A 27,361-nucleotide genomic window follows, 5' to 3' on the forward strand; every position below is an offset into this window, starting at 1 on the left:
CATTCCAAATTATTCGAAATGGAATAAAAAGGACGGAATGTAATGGCGCAAATAAGGCTGAAGAGATATTTTTAAGTTCCTTAAAATGTGATAGAATCTTTTAAATTTATTAAATAAAATTGTTTTACAAAATGTCAGGAGTCTTGGTTCATTTTTTATTTGCATTTTTTTTCACGGGTTTTAACAAGCTTGGGAACTGCGTAAGAGTTAATTTAAAATGATTTGAGGTCTGAACTTTACTTATTCCAAACAAAGCTGATAGAGCGGTGAATGAAATCAAATGCCAAATTTTAGTTTCATGAGTGTCAAAAATACCCTATCTCGAGACTCGTACTTTCCCCCATTCTAGGCCCTCTCTACCTTATTTGTCCATGAAAAAGGGGTATGAACTTACTTTTAATATTTTTAATGATCGCATCAAATAGACCAGTACTTTGTAATCCTGTTAATGAAATTATAGAGGTGACATTCAATATTCCATTAGAAGCATTAACATAACATGTATGATTTTCCAAGGTGTTGACCATAATGCATTTACAGGGTTGCCACGGAATATTCAAAACCAAATTCCCTGACCTTTTTCTGAGATTTTCCCTGACCTTTTAGGCCGAAAGTGTAAATGTTTACAGCACGTTTTAAGTGCTTATAATTAAATAAAGTCTCTACATTTAAGTTTTCCAATGTATTTTTCACACCAAAACGATTAAGAAACATTTTAACTATAAATAACAGTCTGGTAGATTTCTTTAGAGAGCATTAACTTTAGAAAAACAATTCTAGACATTTTTTAGGATTGCTCTAGAGTTTTCTGTGTTAAGAGAGGATGAGAAACTTTCATTACTCTTTCAATAAAGACTTATCGCCAGAAATTTTACCTACTAAAATAAAATTCCCTGACTTTTCCCTGACCTTTTTGGCCCATTTTCAAATTCCCTGACTTTTCCAGGTTTTCTAGGTTCTCCCTGACCCGTGGCAACCCTGATTTATCATTGGGGTTTGGAGTGGTGCATTTGTCGGTCGTAGTTTCCTCGGTAGTTTGTTGAACCGCATCAATCCCCAATCTTTCAGCTAGAATTTCTGGGTCTGCTGGTCCATTTATTTCAGCTGTTTCACTTGCATGCAAAGTTGGAGATTGTGAGAGCTGATTCCTTTTTTTCAGTCTTTCCAATCTCCCATTAGCCTTGAACTTTTGTTGATCATGTTTCCTTAACGGGAGTTTTTTGGAAGGAACAGCCAAGGGAACAGCCTGGGAGGGTAACTTAACTTATCTACAATAATAACTCTTATTATAATTGGTTTTAAATTAATATTATACGCTTAAAACATACCTGAATGTTCATATTTCGGTTGAAGGCGGTAATCCTCTAATTTAAAATGAAGGGAGCAGACAACCATGGACTTGGTGTGTGGCTTACCCATTTTTAAAGCTATATCCCATTGTTTCGACAATTTAACGTCGCGTGGAAATTTACACCCATACACGCTGCAGTATTTAACCATTGTTTAATTACGTTTAAATAAACAGCATAACTGACAAAAACTAGCCAAATTATCGTTGAGCAGATAGTTGAGTTGTTGATTTAATTTTATAATTATCTTTGAGCAATTCAATTTAATTAACTTTAATTAAACCATGAGTATGTTGATTGCGTTTGTCATTAATCATGGTATCGCCGGGATTAAGTTACATTTAAACACCTGATTAAACTATCTAATCATCGATCATCCGTTAAGCCTTGGACCTTGCAATAGGAGCCTGGAGGCAGAGAGACAACAAACTAATATTTATGACATCTCATGTTGCCCTCTATTTGGATCTTTCAGCAACTATCGTTAAATTTATTACTTAAAAAATATAATTTTTTTTAAATATAATAATCATATTAGCTAATTATAATTATCTAACTTTAAATGAGTATGTTTCATTGATATAAATTACATTGCAAAAAATAATTTGGCGGGCGCTACGCAAGCCTCCGGAAAATTCTCTCTACTCTCTCTCCTCTCCCACTTACAAAATCCAGTTGCAGCTGGTTGGCGCGCGCCGGGAAGGGGAGGGTGGGTGGGTAGGGATCCACATCCTTCTACCCGCTCGCTTCTACCTCTCTCTACTCTACAGTCTAACTTAACTCGGGTTTTGTACTAAGCGAGCGTGGGTCAGTTGGTTGAGTCACGGATTCAGGCGCCTTCACTGGCGTCTAGTATGGATCGGCACATCGCAGGTTCGAGGCCCCGCACCGACGGAAAAATAATTTCAATTGAAATAAAATACGTTACGCCACCTATGAGGCGTAACGTGAACTTCGGGTGAATTTTCAGTTAAAAATCGCGGGAATTTCAAAATATTTATGACGAAACTCCTCAGGTCACAGCAAAAAAAAGCCAGCCAGCCAGCCAGCAGCGGTCAGAACAATAGTTTTCCAGCTCTAAAGAGCGGCAAAACTAAAAAGCGGGAAAGCTCGCGTCCCAGCGCAGCGCCTTCGATACGTTTTCCCGCGTATTTCTACAAAACTCATTCTGTGCTAGGAGTAAAACTGCACCAGCTACTTTCGCTCACGCCTTTATCCATCTTTTAAAACGCGACAGATATGGAATTTATAGAGGGAAGTCGAATTGGGTCCCAAAATTTAATATTTCAAGACTTTTTGTATCGTAAAAATTCAGCGAGAGGTCAAACTCACTATTATATTTGTGTTCGTTCACCTCAATGTGGTGGTCGTGGTGTGCTAGATAACGCGAATCGGGTGTTTACAGTCACTAAACCACACACAAATCATTTTAATGATAGTTTAGAAATTGGAATTCGAAAATTTGAAGCTGAATGCAAAAGGTTTGCTATGGAAACGAATACTAAGCTTAGACAAATTTTCGATGATGTTCTCCAAAGGTAATGTGTTATTTCAAAATCAATTATAATAATATGTGGTTTGTAAACTATATATCTAAAACATTTAGGTATCCAAATGTTAGGGGTCACGTTGGATTCGGTGACATAGAATCTGCTCTAATGAAAGCTCGTAAAAGAACAACGCCTAATATTCCTAGATCAATAGACGAGCTAGTGCAAAATTTGCAAACTAGAGACCAGTTTTCAAAAACAATTGATGGTCAACAGTTTTTTGACAGTTTCCTCAGTCCAGCTGGAGGAGGAGAAATTTTGATATTTGTTACGCCCGAGTTTACAAATCAGATGATGAGGAGAGTCACGGAAATTCATGTGGACGCAACTTTTTTTGTGGTTCCCAGGCTTTTCAAGCAGCTTCTAACCATTCACGTGGAAGCATTTGGACATGTGTGTATTATACAAATTATATTGCCTCTAAGCCTAATTTTAATTGAAAACTTTTAACAAACCCAGGTAATGTGTTAATTTTAGGGTTTTTATAATTTATACTGCATGAAAACATTATTAAATGTCATTGGCGTAATATTAGAAGGCGAATCTTCTCAACCAAGTATGCTAGGACGGGGGCAATTTGTCCCGGACAAAATATCTATTGTCCTATCCTTGAATCCATTCTTGGTAATACCATTTTAGCCACATCGTATGATGAATATCTACGATGTGGGTAGTTTGACCCGGCCTGTTGTTGGCGGTGGCGGTGGTGGCGTCGTGAAAGAGAACTGCCTTAAAGGTGGGTTTCCAAACGCGCTTGAACAGCTAAAAGATTGAGCTCAAGCTTGAAAATTTCAAGTTTACGCTTAAGCTCCAGGTCGGTACCATTTCCAAACTCGCTTTTTAAGTAGCTTGCGATTGAAAAGTAGCCCGCTTGCGCTTGAAAATCGCGTCAAGCTTATATCTGTCGTGAGTAGATATTTGCTTGAGCTTAGACAGTTCAAGCTTGACGTCATAGACGTTTTGGCCAATGAGGATCAAATTTCATATGGCCAAGGCCCAAGTTTTTATAAATTCGGACTCGGAGTCTCGGATTGAGAAAGTCAAATCAAATAAAGATGCGAATTGAAAGAATTAATTAAAAAGTAAGCAGGGAAATAAAGAAAAGGGGGTGGTGAAAGAAATATTTATCTAGTTATAAATAAGCCAGCAATTTGGCATAGACGAAGGAAATATAGATACTGTGGAATGCCACTGCAAATTTATTGCAACTGAAATGAAATTCTCAAGTAGGTTCAATATAGTTTTATCAAGGTATTTTGCTATTCAAATAGCCTTTGAAAGTTTGAGGACACGTGTAAATCTATGTGTTTATTTTTGTTTGGCTTGAACTTTGAAATTAGTTGATAATACAACTGAATTAGCAACAAATTCCGTTTAATAAGCAAACGTCGTTTCCGCTGGTTGATAATCGCCATTTCGATTTCAGAATTTTTTGAACTGCTACGCGAGCTAAGCAGCTATTTTTAGATTCTTTGGAAACAGGTAACGCTTGTGCTCATACTTATGCTACGGCGCAAGATGGCGCTAGTTATAGGAGCGCTTGAGACGCGCGGATTTTGAAACGCTCAAGCTCAATCTTTTTGACTTTCAAGCGCGTTTGGAAACCCGCCTTTAGGCAGTATAAAATATTTCGTTCGTCATTGAAGGGAGAGAATTGGGGTGAGGTGATATTTTTTGGTCATGTATTTTAAAAGGAAGGGAATTATGATAGTAAGTTTAAGCATTGGATTTATTTGTACTAGTAAAATTAAGCATTGTGAATTGTGTTTTACGTTTGCTCGATATATTTGAAGCGAGAGAGAGGATTATGGTATTGCCTTAATTTCAATGGACGGTTTAATACTCCCTTTAAAATTCTTGTCACCCGTCGACAAAAAGTGTTTCACGCTTTCAATCCCGCTCCCTTATTTCAAAATTCAAAGAAACCGAGGGTAATTTTTAAAAGGCAAGTAAATACCGACGTTAAATTTAGAACGATCTTAAGGTGGTGTTTATTATTAGAAGTTAGGTGTATTTTTCCACAAATCGAGAAGACTTAAAAGAAAGTACTAGCTTGGGGCCTCAAATGTTACAATTATAACGTGTATTTCTCCATAAACCGAGAAGAATTTTAAAAGAAAGTACTAGCTTGGGGGCACAGATATTGCAACGCAAGTAAATTTATTGAAGTAAGGGTTTTAGTTTTTTGCTAGGGCATCGAGGGGCTATTCAATCAGATCTTCGGAACTTCTTTTAATGGTTATTTCGTTTTACCACTGTTAAAGGATGCGCATCGTGGGGATACTTACTCACCTTTTCCGTTCGTGTCACACTATTTTAATTATAACAGAAGTAAAAAAGTAGTAATTTTAAAACAGTTAATGGTGGTGCATCGAGGGGCTATTCACTCAAATTTTCTGTACGCCTGTTAGGTACGGTTAGATGTGGTTACTATTGGGTCGTCTTGTTGTCTAAAGTCTAGACAAAAATTATCGCGTGAAAAGCTGAAACGGCTTCCGCAGTTTAGGGCATCACGGCGAAGGGGGCATCATTCTACGGACCGTAGAATACGGTAGAATGATGCCCCTTTCGCCGTGATGCCCGGGGCGGGCCGCCCCTCCGCCCCCCTCTGGCTACGCCACTGAGAAATTTATTTGGGATACCGAACAGCAACAGGCGTTCGAAAAGATCAAGGAAGAAATTTGTAAGGCTCATCCTCTAGCTTCCTTTAGAAGGGATTCCCCGTGCATTTTAACTACAGATGCTAGTGATGCAGGTTATGTGCCCTTCTTTCCCAAATTTAAGATAATGTTGAAGTTCCCAAAGCTTACGCTAGTACAGGACTAAAAGACGCTGAAACTAGGTACTCTACTAGCGAGAAAGAGTGTTTAGTCATTTGTTGGGCGGATAAGAAGTTTAGGCCCTTTCTAGAAGGTCGAAAATTCATTGTCCTTACTGACCATCAGGCTTTACAGTGGTTATTTAATATCAGAGAACCAAATTCCTTCAAACATTTGATTTTACAATTAAGCATAAGAAAGGAGAAGAAAATTTAGTAGCTGACGCTTTATCGAGAGCTCCGATAAACGTCTTAAGCATAAACTTTAGCTCCTCTACTTCAAATTCTACTAGTAGTAGTACAAGTTCAAATACTACCAGTAGTAGTTCATCAACTTCCTCTAGTGATTCTGTTGAAGGTCTGATACGTCCCCCAGGTCCTAGAGCCTTATATTCTGTATTTACATTGGAAGACGCCAGATAATCACAAAGGGAAGACCCTTTCGCTTCCCCTATAATCAATTCCTTGCAAGGGCCTAACCCAGTTAGGCATAAAATGTTCGAACTTAAAAATAATCTTCTATATAGAAGACCTTATAGGAGAATTTATTTACCTCCCCGCTTAAGGCTAGAGGCCATGCGGCTATTACATGACCACCCTTTATCAGCTCACAGGGGCAAAGATAAGACCCTAAGTAAAGTGACCTTTAGATATTGGTTGCCAACCATAGTTAGTGATGTCCAGGACTATGTTAGAGGATGCACCTTATGCCAACAATTTAAGGCTAGGAGCAGGAAAAAGCCAGGGCTAATGCAACCCTCTGAGATAACAAGTCCTTGGGACCAAATTAGTGTCGATATTATGGGACCTTTTCCCCAAAGTAGACACCACTATAAGTATTTAATAGTCTTTGTAGACTACATGACAAAATTCGTGGAGATGATACCACTTAAAACTATTACAGCTAAGACTTGTGTCCAAGCTTTTAAGTTTATTATTTCTAGGTGGGGAGCTCCTAAAGCTATTCTTAGTGATAGAGGGGTACAATTCACTTCAAAACTTTGGCTGCAAACGTGCAGAGCTTTTAGAATTAATCCAAAGTTTACCACCCCCTACACACTTAAGGGAAATCCCACCGAACGAGTAAATAGAGTAGTAGGCAAACTCATATCATTCTATAGGGAATCATCATGATAGATGGGATGAATCCCTAGACCTTCTTCAATTTGCTATAAATTCTGCACCCCATGAAACCACGGGCAAATCGCCTTCCTTTTTGAATTTAGGGCGGGAGCCACGTCTCCCTTGGGATTTAGAAATTGAAGAACCCATTTAGGACCCTGATGACCCTGGTCGTACTAAGGCTTTAAAAGTTCTTAAGGAACAATTAGAATTCATTAATGAATTATCTAAATTAGCTAAGGCTCATGAAAACCATTTTCAGGGTTAGTTGCTTCGGCAAGTGGGTTGTTACACACTACTTAGCTTACCAAAAGTTCTGCTTACCAAAAGTGGCCCACTTGGCACTCGCATCCAAGTTGCCGTCCGGGCTTCAGTCGAGCAGACCGGACTTCTCACCCATTTAAAGTTTGAGACCAAGGCCTCTAATCATTCGCTTTACCGGATGAGACTGCATTCTTCGAGTGCCAGATATACTGAGGGAAACTTCGGAGGGAACCAGCTACTAGATGTTTCGATTAGTCAGATCTTTCGCCCCTATACCCAGGTCTGACGATCGATTTGCAGGTCAGAATCGCTGCGGACCTCCATCAGAGTTTCTGGCTTCGTCCTGCCCAGGCATAGTTCACCATCTTTCGGGTCCCAACGTGTACGCTCTTGCTCCGCCCCGTCGACGAAGTGATCGGGACGGGCCCTTGGTGCGCCCACGAACGCAAGGCTCGCGGGATCCCAAGGCAACCGGCCGAACCGGTCTTCACTTTCATTTCGCCTTTGGGCCTATTCAAGACCCAATGACTCGCGCACATGTTAGACTCCTTGGTCCGTGTTTCATGACGAATTTGAAGTTCTCTTTGGTAGGAAGGGCAATTATTATCAGTGCTACAATGGGCTGTGGAGTGATTCGTGTTAAATTTGGAATTGGAGTGCGTACAGTTGATACATTGTTTCTTGGTCGTTGAGGTGCAGTCCTTGAAATCGTGGTTCCCAGCGCACCCGGTGCATGACGGCTCAGGGGCAGTGCACACCGTTTGTATGTGGCCTAGGCGAGCACAGCGGAAGCAGCGCGGAATATTGACGTGTTCGGTAATCCTGCAGTTGGTCCAGCCAACTCGAACCTTTCCGAGAGAGGTAAAGGTCTTGAAAATTGCCGGTGTAAGTTCCACGACCCAATTGCTGGTGTCACTACGCCCGCAGAGAGCGTATTTATCGACAATGTCAGTCTTAGTGCACTGGAGATGATTTTGGTCTATGAGAGTGGAAACAAGGTCGTCCTTATCGACGTCCTTGTCCACTCCAATTATCAGAACTCGAAGAAGAGCTTGTCGGGGTGAAGTTACTTTGGTGCATGATTGAAGATTGGCGTTGGTAGAAAGCTCAGTTCGCAAAGCTGCCGCTTCCGTCTTAGATTGGCAAGTTATGACAAGTCCATTGTTGCGACAGTGCCGCACTCTTTCAATCCCAATCATCAGTTGTGCAATATTAACCGAGCTCTTGAGTTTTTGTTCCAGAATTTGAGATGTGTCATTTGACGCAGAACCAGAGGGATATAAGAGAACAACCCTGTCATTATCAGGTTTCGGAAGCGCAGCTGGAGGTGGCGCTAGTCGATTGAATGGTTTAGATGCCGTTACTCGACTCGAGGGAGGTATGGGGGGTTGTAAGATGTTTGAGTACGTAATAAGCGGTGTGGGAATACGAGAAAGACCAGATGGAATTCTAGCGCCAGAAGTAGACGCAGAGGTCGCTAGGAGAAATAGATGTCTTAATTTTGACTGAAGTTTGTCGATGGTACAATCCTTTTCTTTTAACACACCCATCAATTCAGCGTTCTTTTGATGAGCCTTAAAAAGTTCATTCTCAAGTTCTGAAAATATTTCTCTTAACCCTAGTGGGTTCGAAATTTTCCTGTTTTTGTCCAGCAAAATTGCCTCTAAAGCCTGGAAAAGTTGCTTCTCGAACGAGGCCCTGTATGCTGGTATGGAACAGTCAGCGTCCTCGGTTTCTTGTTGATCAGAGGGTTTATTTTGTGCAGCATTAGGTACCTCGTCGCATATTTTAGTTTGCGGCTCCTCAACACGCAGTGCAGAGGAGTTGTTGAGTGCTGTTTGTGCAAGAGAAATTCTATCCTTGGGAGCGGGGGAACGTCGCAAATTACGATTTGGCTGAAATAAACCATTCTCGTCTGGCTCTTTATTAGCGTCCATTGTAATTCTCTTGGATGTAACCATAATGAAGTTAAGGGGAGAAAAAAACGGTCTTACCCTACAGTAGCCGCCAAATTAACCCACGCAACGGCACGGATGGGCCAAGCCGGTAGGTGTAAAGCCTGCTCTTTGACTCAAGACCACATCCAGCACTACCATTCCCTGGGCCTCCAACCCGCTGGGCGAACCAAACAACCGGTTAATTCCGGTTCCGGTGAGTTCTTACCGGGGTTCTCTTCCCAGGTTCCGGTAGCTCCACCCGCATTCCCAAGTAAGGCGATCCTTCGAAAGGCCTAAGGATTACCGGGTACGGGAAATAGCAAGGCAATGCCGGAACCCTAAAAAACCACCCCTTTTGGTGGACACGGGACACCCGCACTGCCAAGACCCCTGGGCGCCACCGGTTGCCCTTCAACCGGTAACATGCGCGCTGAGAGATCTCGGCCAGAAAGGATTTCGGATATCATCCTAACCGACCTCCCGTGCCACCTAGCCTGAGCGGCCCCCCGCACAAGGGCCAAAAACCAACCCCACGATGACCAACCGGCATGGGTAGCCCTGCAGGCAACGCTCACCGTGCCCATAGAAGACCACCATGAAGGAAAGGTAAGTATGGGAAAGGGTTGGGATGGGATGGTGACACTAGCCGGCATACCCGAGACGGATCGACGGAAAGAAGACCGGCGCCCCTCCACCACGACAAGGTGGTGACCGCGGAGGGGAGTAGATAGGGACAGTGGGAATCTCGTTAATCCATTCATGCGCTTCACTAATTAGATGACGAGGCATTTGGCTATTGAAACTATTTATTATCATTGAGATTGTAATGAGTACAAAGGTTGATGCGGTCAGCTCGGCTATATAGTAGAAATTAAACAAAGACCGAAGCTGACCGCATCAAAAGAAACCACACAGTAAAATAAGCATTGAGCTTTAAATTAATAAATGAATTAAATAAAACAGATGTGGTGTTTACAGGTTCTACCTGGTTACACGCCAGAGCCCCCTTAACAAAAAATATAAGAAATATAAAAAAGACACGCGTAGCCGGGGTTGACGACTTGGCCTCAGAAAAAGATACATTAAAAAAATCAGAGAATGTGTGAAATGATATGTATAAGTTTAACCATGGATGTCTCAAGAGCGACCAGCAGTGATAGAATAAACGGCCTTCATAAAATTTTGATAGATATAAACCCCTTGTTCAAGAACTATTTTAACGCACGTGAGTTCAAAGCCTTTGCCTAGATTGAATAGTTGACAAAAATCATCGTTTTCCTTACAATAGAGACCGCGGGCAGACATAATGAACGCGAAAAAATGCACTGACTTGTTAGGATATAGGGAATTGATTTTTTTGCAGAAACAGTGGAGTATTGTACACGGCCCTTTTCTTTTGGTGAGTTACACTTAGAGACTGCGGGGTTTCCCAAGGGACACCGACATCGCATACTAGAAACGATTCGGGGGTTATAACGAGTAGGTCAGGTTTAAAAATGTGTTCATGGTTGAGGGCATCACTCTGAGTGAGGCGGGGTTCCTTTATGACTGTGTACTTGGTTTTGGAAATGCTCATATAGACGAAGTTTAAGAGTTTATTGTGACCAATGGTATAGTTAGGCTTCGATATGGGACAGGCCTGTAAAATGTGGGACAGCAATTCGATGCGGCCGCAGCCAGATCGACAAGTGCGGTCGCCGCGATTACACTCTAAGAAAAAAGCGTTCAATGGGTATTCAAAGTTGAACGCAATCGTTCATTTTTGAGCAGTTTGGAAATATCAAGCGTTCAATCGCGAAAGGTGTGCAGAATCATCCGAGATGATATTGAAGGTGTTCAATACTGCCACTTTGCCTAATAGTTCGTACCCCTTTGCGTTTTTACCCCGAAAAAAGAGTTTGCCCTTTTTCCATTCCCATGCTCCACCCCCACCCTTTGAAAATATAAATAAAAAAGTCAACAACGTGGTCATTTCTTCCGCGCTCTTGAAACGGTACGGGTCGGACTCGGTACGGCATAGAATATTTTAGTGAAGAAAGAGCTGCGCTTCCTCAGTACTCACCACGACTTTGTGATTCTTATATCTGAATGATTATAAAGGTCAGTATATTTAAAGTAAATAACTTATTCAGTATATATTAACTTTTAAATACTTGTTTTTAGGCACCGTATAAAGTGAACATTTATTCTTCAGAAAGTTTACTTTCTTGTGAAGAATAAAGGCTGCTAAGTCTTAAGGTAAGCTAATTTTTGTGATTGATTTTAGAAATGAATTAGTAACAGGCTACAGTTAAACCTGAATTCCATAAATTAAGTATTTAAAGCAATGAGTATTTTATACAAAAATGTTTAAGATTTTAAGCCTGCTTTGAGAATAGAGTTTGCCCCCCCCCCATGCTTCTCCCTTGAAAATTAAACAAGATGGCCCCGGCCATATTAACGTTTTGCCTTGGCTAGCTAAATTTATTGTAAGGTGACCCCGGCCTATATACTTTACGGTTATTTTTTCTTTTAATTATCAAATATCATTCCAATTATGAACAAAAATAATCTAGCTTGATTTTGGGTTATAGATTATGAAACAAGTAAATAACCAACTTCTGTCCTATGAAATGGAACAATTTTCTTGATATTTTTGTTGCAAACCTAATATTTGTGGGATAATTGATGCGTTTGGGTACTAAAATTATTCATTGATTGCACGCTTATGCAATATGCAATATGCAACAAGCGCTTAGAATTAGCCCCGAGTCATGTTCTCTTGAAACTTGAAGCAATAGAAATGAAGTAATTTGCATAAGCCCTAAAGAACAACGCTAGACGGGACACGGAAACGGATGGTGGAGATAAAGATCCTTTTTGTTTATGATGTACTAAGCGTTAATTAATCAGAGAAGCTGGAACCGAAAAAACTTACAAAAATCTCATAATATTTGTGCCAAAAAAGTTAATTTAAAAACAATTTTATATATTTTAATTTAGTATAAAACAATTTTAGAACTAAAAATGGGGTTGACGGGACGCCCAGCCTGCCAGCCAGGGTCGGACCAATACTTTTCCGAACCTCTAAAACGCGCGAAACTAAAAACTTAGTAAGGAAATAATTTATAAATAAAAATGTGGTAGAAGGTACGCCCAGCCTGCCAGGCAGGGTCGGACCAATACTTTTCCGAACCTCTAAAACTCGCGAAAGTAAAAACTTAGTGAGGAAATTTTTCTCAGATTCCGCGCCTAGAACGAAAAGTTTCACTAGTGCCATCGTCCGGAGAAAACGCGAAGCTTGATCTAGGTGAAACAAAAATGGCAGGCCTGAGACCTGTAGCATCAACGGCAGTGTATGTGACGTTTAAACTTATAATTAAGTGCCTAAAGAAAATTAGTACTCGAAATTTTTTGCAATGAATGAACCACAATTTTCAGAAGAGAATATTTTCAAAAATGGTAAGTGTTGAAAACCTAATCACCCTAATATTAACCAGATTAGTTATGTAAACTCTTAAGCCTTGGTCATAACACGAGTATAAAATTGGTCATACTGTTTTGTTTTGTTTAGTACCTGTTGCTCTCTCTCTCTTGTGAAAATTGCTACGAGTATTACACATATTTTCCAAAAGATCCTACTGAAAAAATTCGAAAAGCTCTTCAGTCAAACTTTAAGGGAAATGAATTCACACAGTATGGAATTATAAACGAAAAAAACTCTTGTTGCTTTAAAAAAGAGTCTAATTTAAAAGTAACGAAGATTGGTTTGAAGTCAACCCTTCTTATCGATTCTTGGGGTGTTCCCCTGACGGTCTAGTCAACGATAATTTGGTCGAAATGAAGTGTCCAGTCATTGGTGAAAAAGGAAACTTAGAAACAGTCCTCAAGAAAACTCCTTACGTAATCAAGACTGACAGAACATTTTCTTTGAAACCCAAACAAATGTATTATGGGCAAGTGCAACTTAGTTTGGCCCTTTTAGGACTTCAAAGTTGTCATTATGTAATTTATTCAAACTGGAAGATGATTGTTTTGTTATATGTGCCTAAAGACCAAAAATTTATTAACAATCAATTAACCAAGATTACAAATTACTTATTTCAAAAGGTTTTTTTGCTTATTTTAATTACTACATTCCAAATTATTTGAAATGGAAAAATAATGGAGCAAATAAGGCTGAAGTGATATTTTTAAGTTCCTTAAAATGTGATAGAATCTTACAAATTTATTAAATAAAATTGTTTTACAAAATTTCACGAGTCTTGGGTGCATTATTCATTTGCATTTTTTTTCACGGGTTTTAGCAAGCTTGGGAACTGCGTAAGAGTTAATTTAAAATGATTTGAGGTCTGAACTTTACTTATTCCAAACAAAGCTGATAGAGCGGTGAATGAAATGCCAAGTTTTAGTTTCATGAGTGTCAAAAATACCCTATCTCGAGACTCGTAGTTTCCCCCATTCTTGGCCCTCTCTACCTTATTTGTCCATGAAAAGGGGTATGAATTTACTGTTAATATTTTTAATGATTGCATCAAATAGACCAGTACTCTTTAATCCTGTTAATGAAATTATAGAGGGGGCATTCAATATTCCATTAGAAGCATTAACATAACATGTATGATTTTCCAAGGTGTTGACCATAATGCATTTACAGGGTTGCCACGGAATATTCAAAACCAAATTCCCTGACTTTTCCAGGTTTTCCCTGACCTTTTTCTGAGATTTTCCCTGACCTTTTCGGCCGAAAGTGTAAATGTTTACAGCACGTTTTAAGTGGTGCTTATAATTAAATAAAGTCTCTACATTTAAGTTTTCCAATGTATTTTTCACACCAAAAAGATTAAGAACCATTTTCACCTAAATGATTAAGAAAAATTTTATCTAGGATATAAATAACAGTCTGAGAGATTTCTTTAGAGAGCATTAACTTTACAAAAACAATTCTAGACATTTTTTAGGATTGCTCTAGAGTTCACTCTGTGTTAAGAGAGGATGAGAAGAAACTTTCATTACTCTTTCAATAAAGACTTATCCCCAGAAATTTTACCTACTAAAATAAAATTCCCTGACCTTTCCCTGACTTTGCTGAAATTTTTCAAATTCCCTGACTTTTCCCTGACCTTTTTGGCCCATTTTCAAATTCCCTGACCCGTGGCAACCCTGATTTATCATTGGGGTTTGGAGTGGTGCATTTGTCGGTCGTAGTTTCCTCGGTAGTTTGTTGAACAGCATCAATCCCCAATCTTTCAGCTAGAATTTCTGCGTCTGCTGGTCCATTTATTTCAGCTGTTTCACTTGCATGCAAAGTTGGAGATTGTGAGAGCTGATTCCTTTTTTTTTCAGTCTTTCCAATCTCCCATTAGCCTTGAACTATTGTTGTTGATCATGTTTCCTTAACGGGAGTTTTTTGGAAGGAACAGCCAAAGGTCCAAGTCTGGGAGGGTAACTTAACTTATCTACAATAATAACTCTAATTATAATTGGTTTTAAATTAATATTATACGCTTAAAACATACCTGAATGTTCATATTTCGGAATGAAGGGAGCAGACAACCATGGACTTGGTGTGTGGTTTACCCATTTTTAAAGCTATATCCCATTGTTTCGACAATTTAACGTCGCGCGGAAATTGGTGAAAGCGGACACCTCTCATTATTTATACACCCATACACGCTGCAGTATTTAACCATTGTTTAATTACGTTTAAATAAACAGCAAATCTGACAAAAACTAGCCAAATTATCGTTGAGCAGATAGTTGAGTTGTTGATTTAATTTTATAATTATCTTTGAGCAATTCAATTTAATTAACTTTAATTAAACCATGAGTATGTTGATTGCGTTTGTCATTAATGGTATCGCCGGAATCAAGTTACATTTAAACACCTGATTAAACTAATCATCGATCATCCACCTTGCAATAGGCAGACTAGACGGAGTTCGCAAACTTCGCAGTCTATTTATGACATCTCATGTTGCCCTCTATTGAATCTCTCAACAACTATCGTTAAATTTATTACTTAAATAATATAATTTTTTTTAAATATAATAATCATATTAGCTAATTATAATTATTTAACTTTAAATGAGTATGTTTCATTGATTTAAATCGCATTGCTAAAAATTATTGGCGGGCGCTAGGCAGTCATTCTCTCTACTCTCTCTCCTCTCCCACTTACAAAATCCAGCCGCAGCTGGTTGCCGCGCGTCGGGAAGGGGAGGGTGGGTGGGGATCCACAAACTTCTACCTCTCTCTACTCTACAGTCTAACTTAACTCGGGTTTTGTACTAAGCAAGCGTGGCTTCGTGGTAACGCGCTCGCTCGGCCGTCTTCACTGACGTCTCGTATGGATTAGGACATGGCAGGTTCAAACCCCGGCACCGACGGGAAAAATAATTTCAATTGAAATTAAATACGTTACGCCACCTATGAGGTGTAAGGTGAACTACGGATGAATTTCGAGTCGAAAATTCGCGGGAAATTTGAAATTTAAAAAGTTTATTTATGAAGAATCTTATTATGCGGTTACACCAAATCCAGCCAGCCGTCCAGCCAACAGAGGGCGGAACAATAGTTTTCCAGCTCTAAAGAGCGGCAAAACTAAAAAGCACAACCTTGAACTAGGGAAGCTTCCCTACTTCAAGCGAGCTTCAAGGTACAACGTGGTAATTTCTCCCGCGCACTGCAAGATAGAACCGCCATTTTTAGTTTATACATGGGAAAAAAATTCCAAGTTCAGTCCTCCCCCTCTTTAGTCACAGAGAATACCTGGCACACCCTCAATCATTGCCTCCCTCGAGGTCTCACCGTACCCCCGAAAGTTTTGTGTGTGCGTGTCTCTTTCTCCCCCTCGCTCTCCTGCTGTCCAGTGCATGTAGATAAATGTCGCACAACCCTGAGATTTTTTTAAAAGGCTCCACGAAGGGCCGCCTGCCTTCGGCAGCAGTGTCAAGGAATATGGCATGGCTCATTTGTTTACATTTTTTGGTAAATGCTTAAGTTTAAAACATTTTTGGATTTTTTGGAGACATCCATTTGCTATTTAATTTAAAAAAAATCATTTTTAAGATAATGATTAATCATTTTAGCAATTTTTAAGTCTGATTTTTCTTTTTCATTTTTTTCAAAGGCATTTTATTTTGACTACTCATTTTATGAGAATTTAGAGGTTGGTCTCTGTTAACATGGTGGTATATGTTTGCTCTATTTGTACTAAAGTAGTAGAACGTCATACAGTTTCCAGTTGGTTGAAACATACCCGTGTATGCCACTCTCATGAGCCCCAACGTCAATTTAAATGTTGTTATAATTCAAGCTCAAGGGTTTTTACAAAATATGTCTCACTTAGAAGCCATTTATACATTAAGCATTTCACTGGAGGGGTTTTTGTTGAAAACCAAGAACAAACAATTGGTGATGGTTTACAATATGAAGATGTTGATATTCTACCAGAAAATCCAGTGCCATTATGTAACCCTGATCTAAATAATTTAGAACCAATAGAACCAGCACAATTAGACAGAAATGCTGCCCTTTTCATGTTAGAACTACGGGAGAAGCACAAGTTGCCAGCTTGTGTCACTGAAAGTATATCAAATAGAGTAGCTGGTTTAATAGAGAGTTGTATGGAAACATTCACAAACTTAAATGCTAATAACCAGAGAGAGCCCGATAATAACCACAATGATTTTGATAATCAAGCTCGTGTAGTTACGCACTTGGTGTTGGGTGTTATTAAAAGTAAATATACCTTGGAAAAATATTGTAAAGAAAGTATGGATTATGTGGAACCAGTTGACTATGTATTAGGAACGAGAAGGGTAAAAGGGAAAGTATTTAAAGATACAGTTACCTACGTGCCAATAATTTCTGTACTGGAAAAACTTTTTTCTCATGACGATGTGTGGGAGGAATATTTAAGGGTAAAGAACGATTGCGGGCCATATTTATTAATTGATTATGATGATGGTGAAATATGTAAACAACATCCTCTCTTTTCTAACGATCCTTATTTTGTTAGACTCCCATTCTACTTGGATGAAGTAGAATTTAACAGCCCTCTAGGAGCCAAAAGGGGCAAACATAAAGTTATGTTAGTATATTATCAGGTTGGAAATTTTGATCCTTCCCTTCGCAGTAAGCTAATAGGCCAGGACAGATAGGCCAAAAAAGGGCTTGACCTAGAACATTTGAACATAAAGATGAAAATTGGTACATGTGTTGTTTTTGACCCAACAAAAAATATACTAAAAGTCCCCTGCTGTAGAGCGCGAGCTTTCGCAGCCATCTTGGAAAATGGCCGCCGGGAATGCCAGCTACAATGTATTCCACGTTCTTCTTCAAAAATTATGAAAATTGGTACACGTAATGATTGGAACCACATGAACATCCCACCCAGGTGTTGCCTTGGCTCACCCCCGCTATTAGCAACCCTCTAGGGGTCGCGGATACACTATTTGTTTGGGCCGTATGGCACTTTTGTGCTTGGAGAGAACTTCCCCGTCCCCTCGAGTCTTCTGCTGCCTTAATCCTTCACTGTCACCGACCACCTCCTGACTGGGCTCGCCGCTGACGGTGTCCAGCTTCTGTCACCTGCTCAAGTGGCGTTTGTTGGGCCCGCTGGCCGATCCCGTGTGCCATGACGGCGGTTCCGCAGGCTCAATTTGGAATATGATGGGAAGGGGCGCTGACAAGGCCCCCAGCTAGGTGTAGCGCCTAATCAAGGGTTATGGCAAGCAATTATTATGAAAAATCTTCAGGATGACGATGAATATGAATGAAATGTTAGAGATTTGTCTAAAATCTAATCTTAAACGACACTAGAATGTATAAACCCCATATTAAATCATATTCTCTAATCAACATGTAGAGACTTACACCTTTGAATAACTTTTCTTCCGTTCAGAATTTGGGGCAATGATTTTCGCGTGGCCATTTTTAAAGATAGCGTCGATAATTTCAACTTCGAGATATCCATTTTTTGTTGTTTATTACGTTAATGAAAATCATCTATTCAAAATATGAATTTCAAAAAGATTTATATATTTGAAATATATTTGGCATTTCCAGCAGTCATTTTCGAAGATGGCGCCCAAACTATCAGTAGCACGTCTTCAATATTCAAGTATAATGTTTAGACGGTCTTCAACATAATTATTACCAATTTTCAAAATTTTTGAACCATATACTGTATCTTAATGACATTGATGGCGGCCATTTTCCAACATGGCGGCCAAACTTTCTGATTTATGGCTTCAATATTTTACACTGAGGTTCACACAGCGCTGATTATAATATCTATTAATTTACATAATTTTCCAACAACATGGTGAAATATACTGTGCCTAGCAATAACGGCGGCCATTTTCCAATATAGCGACCAAACTATTAAACACAAAGCTGTAAAATTTTGCCACGATGTTCCTGTGGTTCCAATCATTATGTGTACCAATTTTCATAATTTTTGAAGAAGAACGTAGAGTACATTGTAGCTGGCATTCCCGGCGGCCATTTTCCAAGATGGCGGCGAAAGCTCGCGCTCTACAGCAGGGGACTTATAGTATATTTTTTGCTGGGTCAAAAATAACACATGTACCAATTTTCATCTTTATGTTCAAATGTTCTAGGTCAAACCCTAAAAGTCCTGGGCTATAAGCAGCATAAAACTAGCATTAGCAGTGAAGTATCGAATTTTGAAGAAGTATGGATATTCTAAAGTATTAAAACCACTTTTGAATGACCTTGAAAGTTTTCAAAAAAATGGTTTTAATATTAGAAATCGAAACGTTAAAGGAGCAATGTCAACAATATCAGCTGATAATCTTTCTAGTCACAGTATTGGGGGGTTTTCTCAATCTTTTTCTTATGGTAGAATTTGCCGTCAATGCATAATTAAAAAAGAAAATATTTCATCCGTGTTTGACGAAGCTAATATGATAATTAGAACTGAAGAAATACATAAATATCATTTAGAAGCGGTTTTGCAAAATCCAGATAATTCACAAATATATGGAGTTAAATGTCCATCGCCGTTTTCAATAATTGAGCACTTCGAAGTCACCCAGAGCCTGCCCCCTGATATTATGCATGACTTTTATGAAGGTGTGGTCCCACTAATTCTCAAATTAGTAATGAATCATTTAATTAACTCTAATTTTATTACTCTGAATGAAATTAATGAAAAGATTGACCAGTTTCCTTAAGGTGAACTGCACATAAAAAACAAGAGTGTACCTATAACCCGAGAAAAGTTGTCAGGTTCAGGTACTTTGACAGGAACAGCTGCTCAAAAAAAAACCTTGCTATACCTATTCCCTTTAATTTTTGGTTCCATAGTCCCTCAGAATGATAAAGTTTGGAAGTTGTTACTTCTCTTAATTTCTATTGGGGAATTTATTACAGCACCAATAATAGATCGCAGGTGGCTGGCTTCTTTATACGAATTAATCTGTGAGTTCATGCACCTATTTAAAGAAACGCCAAATTCCCACTTCATTCCAAAATTACATTACCTAATACACTACCCAAGGTTAATTGAAAATTCTGGACCTCTTATCCGACTATGGTGTATGAGGTTTGAAGCCAAACACCAGTATTTCAAAAGTATAGCAACTATTTCGCGTAATTTTAAAAATGTATGTTCTACTATAAGTACAAGATGACCCAGTCATATAGTTTTTACCGCCTTCTAGTGACAAGAATTAGTATTACTATATGCATTATAAGATGACCCCAGCTAATTTAGCATTTCGGGTTTTTTTTTCATTGTTTGTAAAATAGCATTCCTATTATAAATAAAATCAGTCTAGTAATAAACTACAGTAACTTACTTATTAGGTTCATTTTAAACTTAACCTACAGAACTTTATCTTAATTAAATTACAGAATAATATTTTTTAAACTAGGGTCGGTACTGGTAAATGTGAACGATTCTATTTTTTCTTTAACATTTTGTAGCTAATTTTTGGGCGGCTTAAATTCCTTTTAAAAGGGCTCTATTTGTAGATTGAATATTGAGGATTACGATAAAAATGGTATGAACATTGTAGGAATACGTGGATGAAAGATACGAACCTATATACACACCAACTCGGACTAATCAACTTAAGTTGATGCCAATTTTAGGTGTTGCTTAATACAATACCATCGGGGAATAAGCTCTAGGAAGAGTTAAAATAATCCCACGATAACAAACCTTTAATCATTAGATAGATCACGTTTTTCACTATAAAATTGATATTAATATCTGTGGTTTCGATTCGGAATTCGATTTTAGAGTTGGAAAAAACCAGGTAAAAATTCAATTGTTTCAAGGTTAATTAGAATCCTTTTAAGCTATTTTACTAAAAAATAAAAGTAGAAGTTATAATATTAACTTTAAAATACATCATTGACCCAAAAAAGACTCAAATCTCGCGCCATTAGTAAGTTTATCAATTTAGCGGTAAGAGGGCGGTAGCTACGACTACTTATTGGGCGGGAAAGCGAGAAAACGAGACAGCTGTTATGCGAGGTATCGAAATAAATAGGACTTCTCAACAAATTATTGAACATTTTGACTCGGGTATTGATTTAACTATATTATCCTATTATCACTTATCACATCTGCGTAAACTTTAATCTAGGTGCATGGATTTAGGCCCTACGTAATGGTAGCTCCTTCACGGTTGCCACGGAATTTTCAGAACCAAATTCCCTGACTTTTCCAGGTTTTCCCTGACCTTTTTCTCAGATTTTCCCTGACCTTTTAGGCCGAAAAAGTGAATGTTTACTGCACGTTTTAAGTGGTTATAATTAAATAAACTCTCAACATTAAATTTTCCCATGTATTTGTTGCACCAATACAAATAAGAAACATTTTAACTATAAATAACAGTCTAAAAGAGCATTTACTTTACAAAAACAATTCTAGACATTTTTAAGGATTAATCTAGAGTTTTCTGTGTTGAGAGAGGATGAGGAGAAACTTTCATTACTCTTTCAATAAAGACTTATTCCCAGAAGTTTTACCCACTAAATCAAATTCCCTGACCTTTTCGGCCCATTTTTAAATTCCCTGACTTTTCCAGATTTTCCAGGATTTCCAGGTACTGTGGCAACCCTGTCCTTTCCTAGGGCCTTTTTTATTCCTCCCATTTGATTATCATTGTTGTTCACATTTGGGTCCAGTGTTCAGTCACTACCTCCTTCAGTATTTAGGGTCAGGGTGTTTACATTTACCAGTGATTGTTCACAATTGGGGTCCTCCGAGGGGATTGGGAAATAGGATATTGTGCAAAATTTAAGAGAGTTAAAAAGCTGAAAACATAGCGAATTGTGTATAAAGAATCATATTTCATATCCTGAAAGTTTCTGGTGTCTAACGTTAGCTCCACGGAAGTTATTCAAATATTTGCAAAAAGTGTCCATAATTACCAGTACCAACCCTATAGTAACTTCCTCAATCGGTTAGTTTTAAACTTAACTAAACTACATCATTATTTGTAAAGTTATCATAAACTATAGTATCATGATAATATTAATTAAATTAAAGTATAATATTAATTAAAGTATAATATTAATTAAAGTATAATATTAATTAAATTAAAGTATAATATTAATTAAAGTATAATATTAATTAAATTAAAGTATAATATTAATTAAATTAAAGTATAATATTAATTAAAGTATAATATTAATTAAATTAAAGTATAATATTAATTAAATTAAAGTATAATATTAATTAAATTAAAGTATAATATTAATTAAATTAAAGTATAACATTAATTAAATTAAAGTATAATATTAATTAAATTAAAGTAAATTCCTCAATTAACTTACTTGAAACATCATTATTTATAATTATCATTAATCTCACTCGTGAATTTATATTTATTTTAATCTTAATTAAATTACAGAATAATATATATTGAACTATTGTAACTTCCTCAATTTTAATTAAATTAAAGTATAATATTAATTAAATTAAAGTATAATATTAATTAATCTACAGTGAATTCCTCAATTAACTTACTTGAAACATCATTATCTATAATTATCATTAATCTCACTCGTGAATATATATTTATTTTAATCTTAATTAAATTACAGAATAATATATATTGAACTATTGTAACTTCCTCAATCGGTTAATTTTAAACTTAATTAAACTACATCATTATTTATAAAGTTATCATTAATCTCACTTGTAAACGTGGACTGCTCGCTTAACTAAGTAGAGTAGCAGACGAGTTTTCAAGAGACGATATCATTGGTTAACTCATGGTGAACTTTGCCTGCTAATTCGTTTCTCTCTACATTCAAGACTGATAAGGTTTCAGGAAAAGAAATCTAAGCTTCAGACGTGACTTTGAGGCCGACTTAACGTCATATTAACGTGGTAGTGGGCGATTATTTAATTTCTCTCTCTTAGCGCGAAACGTCAAGTTCAGTTTAATTTTCATTAAAACTAGAAGAGAAAGTCTGTCCATTGGGATTTGAGCTTTGAAATTTATTAACATTGTCATAGATTCCACAACGGGGTAAAATAATTTGAAAGTGGAGATACCAGTCATACGGCTTAAATCCTTCTCAGTTTTAACTGAATTCATAATACTAAAGGATTCATAAAAGTAGATGTTTCCTTGAACTGAAACATCTCTTCTTTCTTGATGTAAGGGCTCACAGACCTCAGTTTCGGGAGCATTCAAACCAAATTCAATATTTGCATGTTTGACAGTGGATTCTGGGGCACCTTCTAGTTCTCTTTCTGAACTCGACTCCCTATAAGTTGAAGGTTCTGCATCATTTTTAAATTGTATTTGTCGATTATCAGCCCTTATCTTTCTTCCATTAACTTTCTTTCTGGTATCTTCGGAAATAATTTCGTCATCGGTCAAAATAGGCAAACATTGTGAAGGGTAAGTTCCAAGCTTTAGTTTCCTTTTCCCTGTTGGCAAATCGCAAGTAACAAGTACATTAAATCCTGGTCTTAAATTCTTATTACTTAAAAAACCAAATTACCTGGAAAAAAGTAATCAGTCTTCTTGAAATGAAAACTGCATACAACCATGTGATTTGAAATATCTTTTCCAATTTTTAGGACGCGTTGCCATTCTTTACGCCACTTGATTTCTTTTGGGAAATTATGCATACTTAGGCAAAATTAGCCCATACTTAACCCTGGGATTATAGTTTTAACCTAGAATTACGTTGTGGGACACAACAATACTTTTTCCTAGGCGCCATGTTATGATCCTCCTCCTATGATAACTTAAGCCTCGCCACTCGCCCAGGAGCCTGAGGAAAACTTACTCCGTTAGAACAGTTACCAAAATTACCACTAAGTGGCGCGTCACTTTTTCGCGATAGCCAATAGGATCTCATTGGCGATAGCCAATAGCTAAAGGTCATTTTAAGTCTAATTTTCAAACTTGAAGTCTCTTCAACTGTTCAACTGAAAGTAAGTTCTTAAATATAATAATTAAATATGTCATAATTTGCTATTTTTTTTAAGCTTTGGCGTAAAATTGGAATTTGCAACACTTAATTTTGTTGCCAAGTTTAAAAATATATGGAAAATAATGATATTTTTAAGTTGTTTAAAAAAAATAATTTATCGTTTATTGATTTAGGCTTAGAAAAATGGAAAACGTTGTTAACCATTTTAACAAGGGATGCCTTGTTAGTTTTTATGGTGGAGGACGTGGAGAAAGAGGGGGACGTGGAGGAGAACGGGGTGGTGGAGGAGGACGTGGAGGAAGGGGAGGAGGTGGGCGTAGAGGCGGAAGTACTGGTGGAAAAAACGGAAAAAGAACATACTATATCTGCAGAAAACCGGGGCATATTGCCAAAAATTGCCGAAATAAGGAATGTAGGACAAGAGAATAATTTTATAACTTTACCTGGGTCTTTTAATGAACAAAAACATCCTTATAAGTTATAATTTAAAACTATTTATAGAAAACGTTGCCATAAATTTTCAAATTCAAACTGCCTGAATGTATTTTACTATTTTTCGACATTTTGGTGTATTATTTCCTTGCGTTTCTAGGCACTGAACTTATCTTTTACTATTTCGCGTCTTTCCCTACAATTACAATTGCTATTTTTATTGGTTTAAAGTGTTAGAGTCACCAAAAATCGCTATTTTTAAAACTAAAAGGTTTTATTCCCATCTGAAAGATCAAATCTTTCTGATTCAGAATATCTATTTATATAATGCATTATAATTTTTCAAATATTATTAAAACCCCGGCTTTCGGAACCTATTCGCAGAATTTTTTCAAACTATTTTGACAGTTAAATTTCGCGGTACTCCATATACCCCTGGTGACGTCACGATTCAAGCGCGCGTGAACCACGACTCCGCGAGGCGGGGTTATATCCAGAATTTGACGCGCGCGCGATGTTTAAAAATTAGGCTTAGCTCTCGTAATGAAATCTGTCTCGCGCTGGTCAACCTCTTATGACGTCACCAGGGGTATATTTATAATTTATTCCGGCTTAATGAAGTATGTGTAATATCAATATTCTTTTTCGTATTACAAAATGAATAAATTTCTATAAGACTTTTTACTGTTATTATAACCCAATTTATGTTTTAAAACGAAAATTAGCCACTTTTCAAAAAACATGGCACTAACACTTTAAGCAAGGATAAAGAATGCGCGTGAGGAAATCTGTTTTCACGCTATAGGATAGGCAACTCCCTATCTCGAACGACAGCTTATTCTGTATATACTCTGTTACAACATCGGTTGTCAGCACGCGCAAACCTAGATGTCTATGCAACCTAGCTTTGTACGTGCTGTCAAGAGACCAAAAACTTCAGGATCTTCAGGATTTGAAATATCCGCGAGTTTTTTAGCCCAGTGCACGGACCTCTAGGCCTTAGTTTCAAATACAGCCTGTATAACACGTATTTAAAACTAAGGCCTAGATGTCCGTGCACTCGAGCAAATAAAACTCGCGGATATTTAAAATCATGAAAATCCTTTTCTATATCTCTTGTCATAGCTTGATTACATAGAGACCTAGCGCAGAGAAATTTCTCCGCTGGCATTCTTTATCCATGGTAAACTTTTTAGACCTGTGTGATTTCGGTGATCTCTGACTTTTACCAGACTTAATTTTAATGCTTAAGATTTACTGACTTTGCTAAGACTTTGTTTAATTCTTAAAATTTCCTGACTTAGTTTAAATCATTATATTTCCCCCAGTTTTTCGCCATTTTAGTGTAGTTTTCAGCAATGTTATATACTGGGGTTTAGGAAAGTAATCTAGGGTCATGTTAATTAAGTTATATTTTTTTAAAAAGTAGACGAAAAAAAGCCTGAGGGCGACGGAAAAAAATTGAGGGAAAAATGGAGGAAAAAATGGACGAAACCTCCGTCCAGGAGCAACCCTCCACCGAGGAAGAACACTCCGTCTAGGAGAGCGTAAAATAATAAAAAATATTTTAATGTAAGTCAAGTTAAATTTATTAACTTGAATACAATTTCAGTTTTATTTCAAGAAAAATGATGTTGAGATTATGTTTTTCGTAGGTTCAAAAATAAACTGGTTTCCTGTTTTGTTTTTTTTAATTCTTTTTTTTCATGTTTTTTTTAATTTGTTTTTTTTCCGTTTTTTAAACATCTTTAAAAATAAAAGAAATTAGAAAACATTACTTGAATTTTATTGAATTTGAAACTCTAAAATCCGCTTTCATATTTACCTCCGCTAATTTCAGAGACTTTAGGTAGAATTCATAAACATTTCAGAAACTTTGACTTCTTTGAGAAGGCTTACTTGCAAAACCACTAATTTTTTTTTAATTTGTTTTTTTTTTCGTTTTTAAAACATCTTTAAAAATAAAAGTAATTAGAAAACATTACTTGAATTTTATTGAATTTGAAACTCTAAAATCCGCTTTCATATTTACCTCCGCTAATTTCAGTAACTTTAGGTAGAATTCATAAACATTTCAGAAACTTTGACTTCTTTGAGAAGGCTTACTTGCAAAACCACTGAACAGTATTTTACATATTTAACATAATATCATGTAATTAAACATCGTGTTATAATCGACTTTAAAGAACTCGGCCTCAAAATTGCGGGAGCTACGTTGGTATGTCAAAACTACGAAAACATGTTAGAGATTGAATGAACAGCAATGGCTTTACCTTTAATGTAGAATTTGAATTTAAATAAGGCGAATGTTAAATGTTATTAAATGAAAGAATTTGTACAGTTCGGTTTGTCATAATTTCCATTGAAAAGTTATGTCCAACGTTTAGTCAGCGGAGCGAAGCTGGAGGTTTAAACATTAAGGTGTAAAATTTACCTCTACAATGTGTCCCAGCTGTCACAAATAACACTGTAGTAATTGATTGATCTACGAGTAAGATAAATAATTAATTTGTTTATAATTTATTTGAACCTACGGACAGTAATCGTAATGTCTGGTTTTTGAAATTACCAAAGTTGATGTTGCCAAAATCCCAATGCCTATACATTATTGCCTAATCATAACGCTATTTTGACCGAGGCTTAGCGAAATTGCTTAATAATAAAAATACTCTGGTGATTTTAAAGTTTAAAAATAATTATAGTAAATTCCAATGATGTTTTTGTTACGAAAACAATAAAAATCAGACCTAATTAGCCTCCATTTTAATTCCAATTAAAAAAACTTTGGTTTTAAGCGCTTAAAGGCGCGGGTGATCTAACGCCATGTTTTTCTTGCTTAAGTCCCCCTAACGGTGTGAATCACGACAAAAACGCCGTAAGTCCTGGTAAGTCCTACACAAAAAATTACGAGTAAATTGCGTGTCTCTATCAGTGATAAAACGCCGTAATTCCAATACCCAAAACAACGTAAGTCAAAGTATGTGTTAAAAATGATTAAAACCAATACTTAAACTTAATTGATGTTTATGAAACTTGAAAAGTAGGTACATTGAAGTGTTATCTTTCATTTTAGATGGTTCCCAAACGTAACGAGTGAATGTTCTTTTTAATAAAATTCCCATGTTATGTCTATGGAAAAATATAGTATCTTTCGCCAAATGTCGGATTAATTTTATGGATTCTAAAACCACCCTTAGCAACTTCATTCTTTATAGAATTAACTATTACATGGATCTCTTTGAAATTTTAACCACAAAATTAGGGCCCAAATTTTAGTTCACTTGCAAAATTTCAAAGCAGCAAACACAATACGAAAAATGTTACGGCCAATAAAAAAACCCTCCTTAAGCATTAGAGGCAGTATCAAGTCTTATCTAAGAGAGCGACCGCTCTCCTAGAATTAGTTTTTTTTTGATAATTCGCGAGTTAACTCACAAATTAAATGCAACTTATTAATTTGTAAATTCA

General features: G+C 37.1%; 3 long non-coding RNA genes across 6 annotated transcripts; 1 reads left to right on the forward strand and 2 right to left on the reverse strand.

The window, feature by feature from the left end:
* Positions 1-537: 537 nt before the first annotated feature.
* LOC149650575 (uncharacterized) lies at positions 538-15,623 on the reverse strand. Of its 3 annotated transcripts, none has more exons than XR_016371585.1 (3): positions 14,539-15,600; positions 14,132-14,478; positions 538-576 (listed from the first exon to the last, which is right to left on the reverse strand). It is a non-coding gene; the product is annotated as an uncharacterized LOC149650575 (long non-coding RNA). The 3 variants fall into 3 exon arrangements; XR_016371584.1 differs by lacking the exon at positions 538-576 and adding an exon at positions 13,228-14,092 and having other exon boundaries at positions 14,539-15,598; XR_016371583.1 differs by lacking the exon at positions 538-576 and having other exon boundaries at positions 13,228-14,478; positions 14,539-15,623.
* On the forward strand, positions 11,456-13,276 carry LOC149650576 (uncharacterized). The gene is made up of 2 exons (XR_016371587.1): positions 11,456-12,481; positions 12,594-13,276. It is a non-coding gene; the product is annotated as an uncharacterized LOC149650576 (long non-coding RNA).
* Positions 15,624-23,760: 8,137 nt separating the features above from the next.
* Positions 23,761-26,728, reverse strand: LOC149650577 (uncharacterized). 2 transcript variants are annotated; one of them, XR_016371554.1, is made up of 3 exons: positions 26,463-26,728; positions 25,926-26,378; positions 23,761-25,639 (listed from the first exon to the last, which is right to left on the reverse strand). It is a non-coding gene; the product is annotated as an uncharacterized LOC149650577 (long non-coding RNA). The 2 variants fall into 2 exon arrangements; XR_016371553.1 differs by lacking the exon at positions 23,761-25,639 and adding an exon at positions 25,691-25,846.
* Positions 26,729-27,361: the final 633 nt, after the last annotated feature.

This window comes from Phalangium opilio, unplaced genomic scaffold, assembly GCF_054372755.1.
Source record: "Phalangium opilio isolate 3A_F unplaced genomic scaffold, DU_Popi_V2 ptg000086l_1, whole genome shotgun sequence".
Classification (NCBI taxonomy): domain Eukaryota; kingdom Metazoa; phylum Arthropoda; class Arachnida; order Opiliones; family Phalangiidae; genus Phalangium; species Phalangium opilio.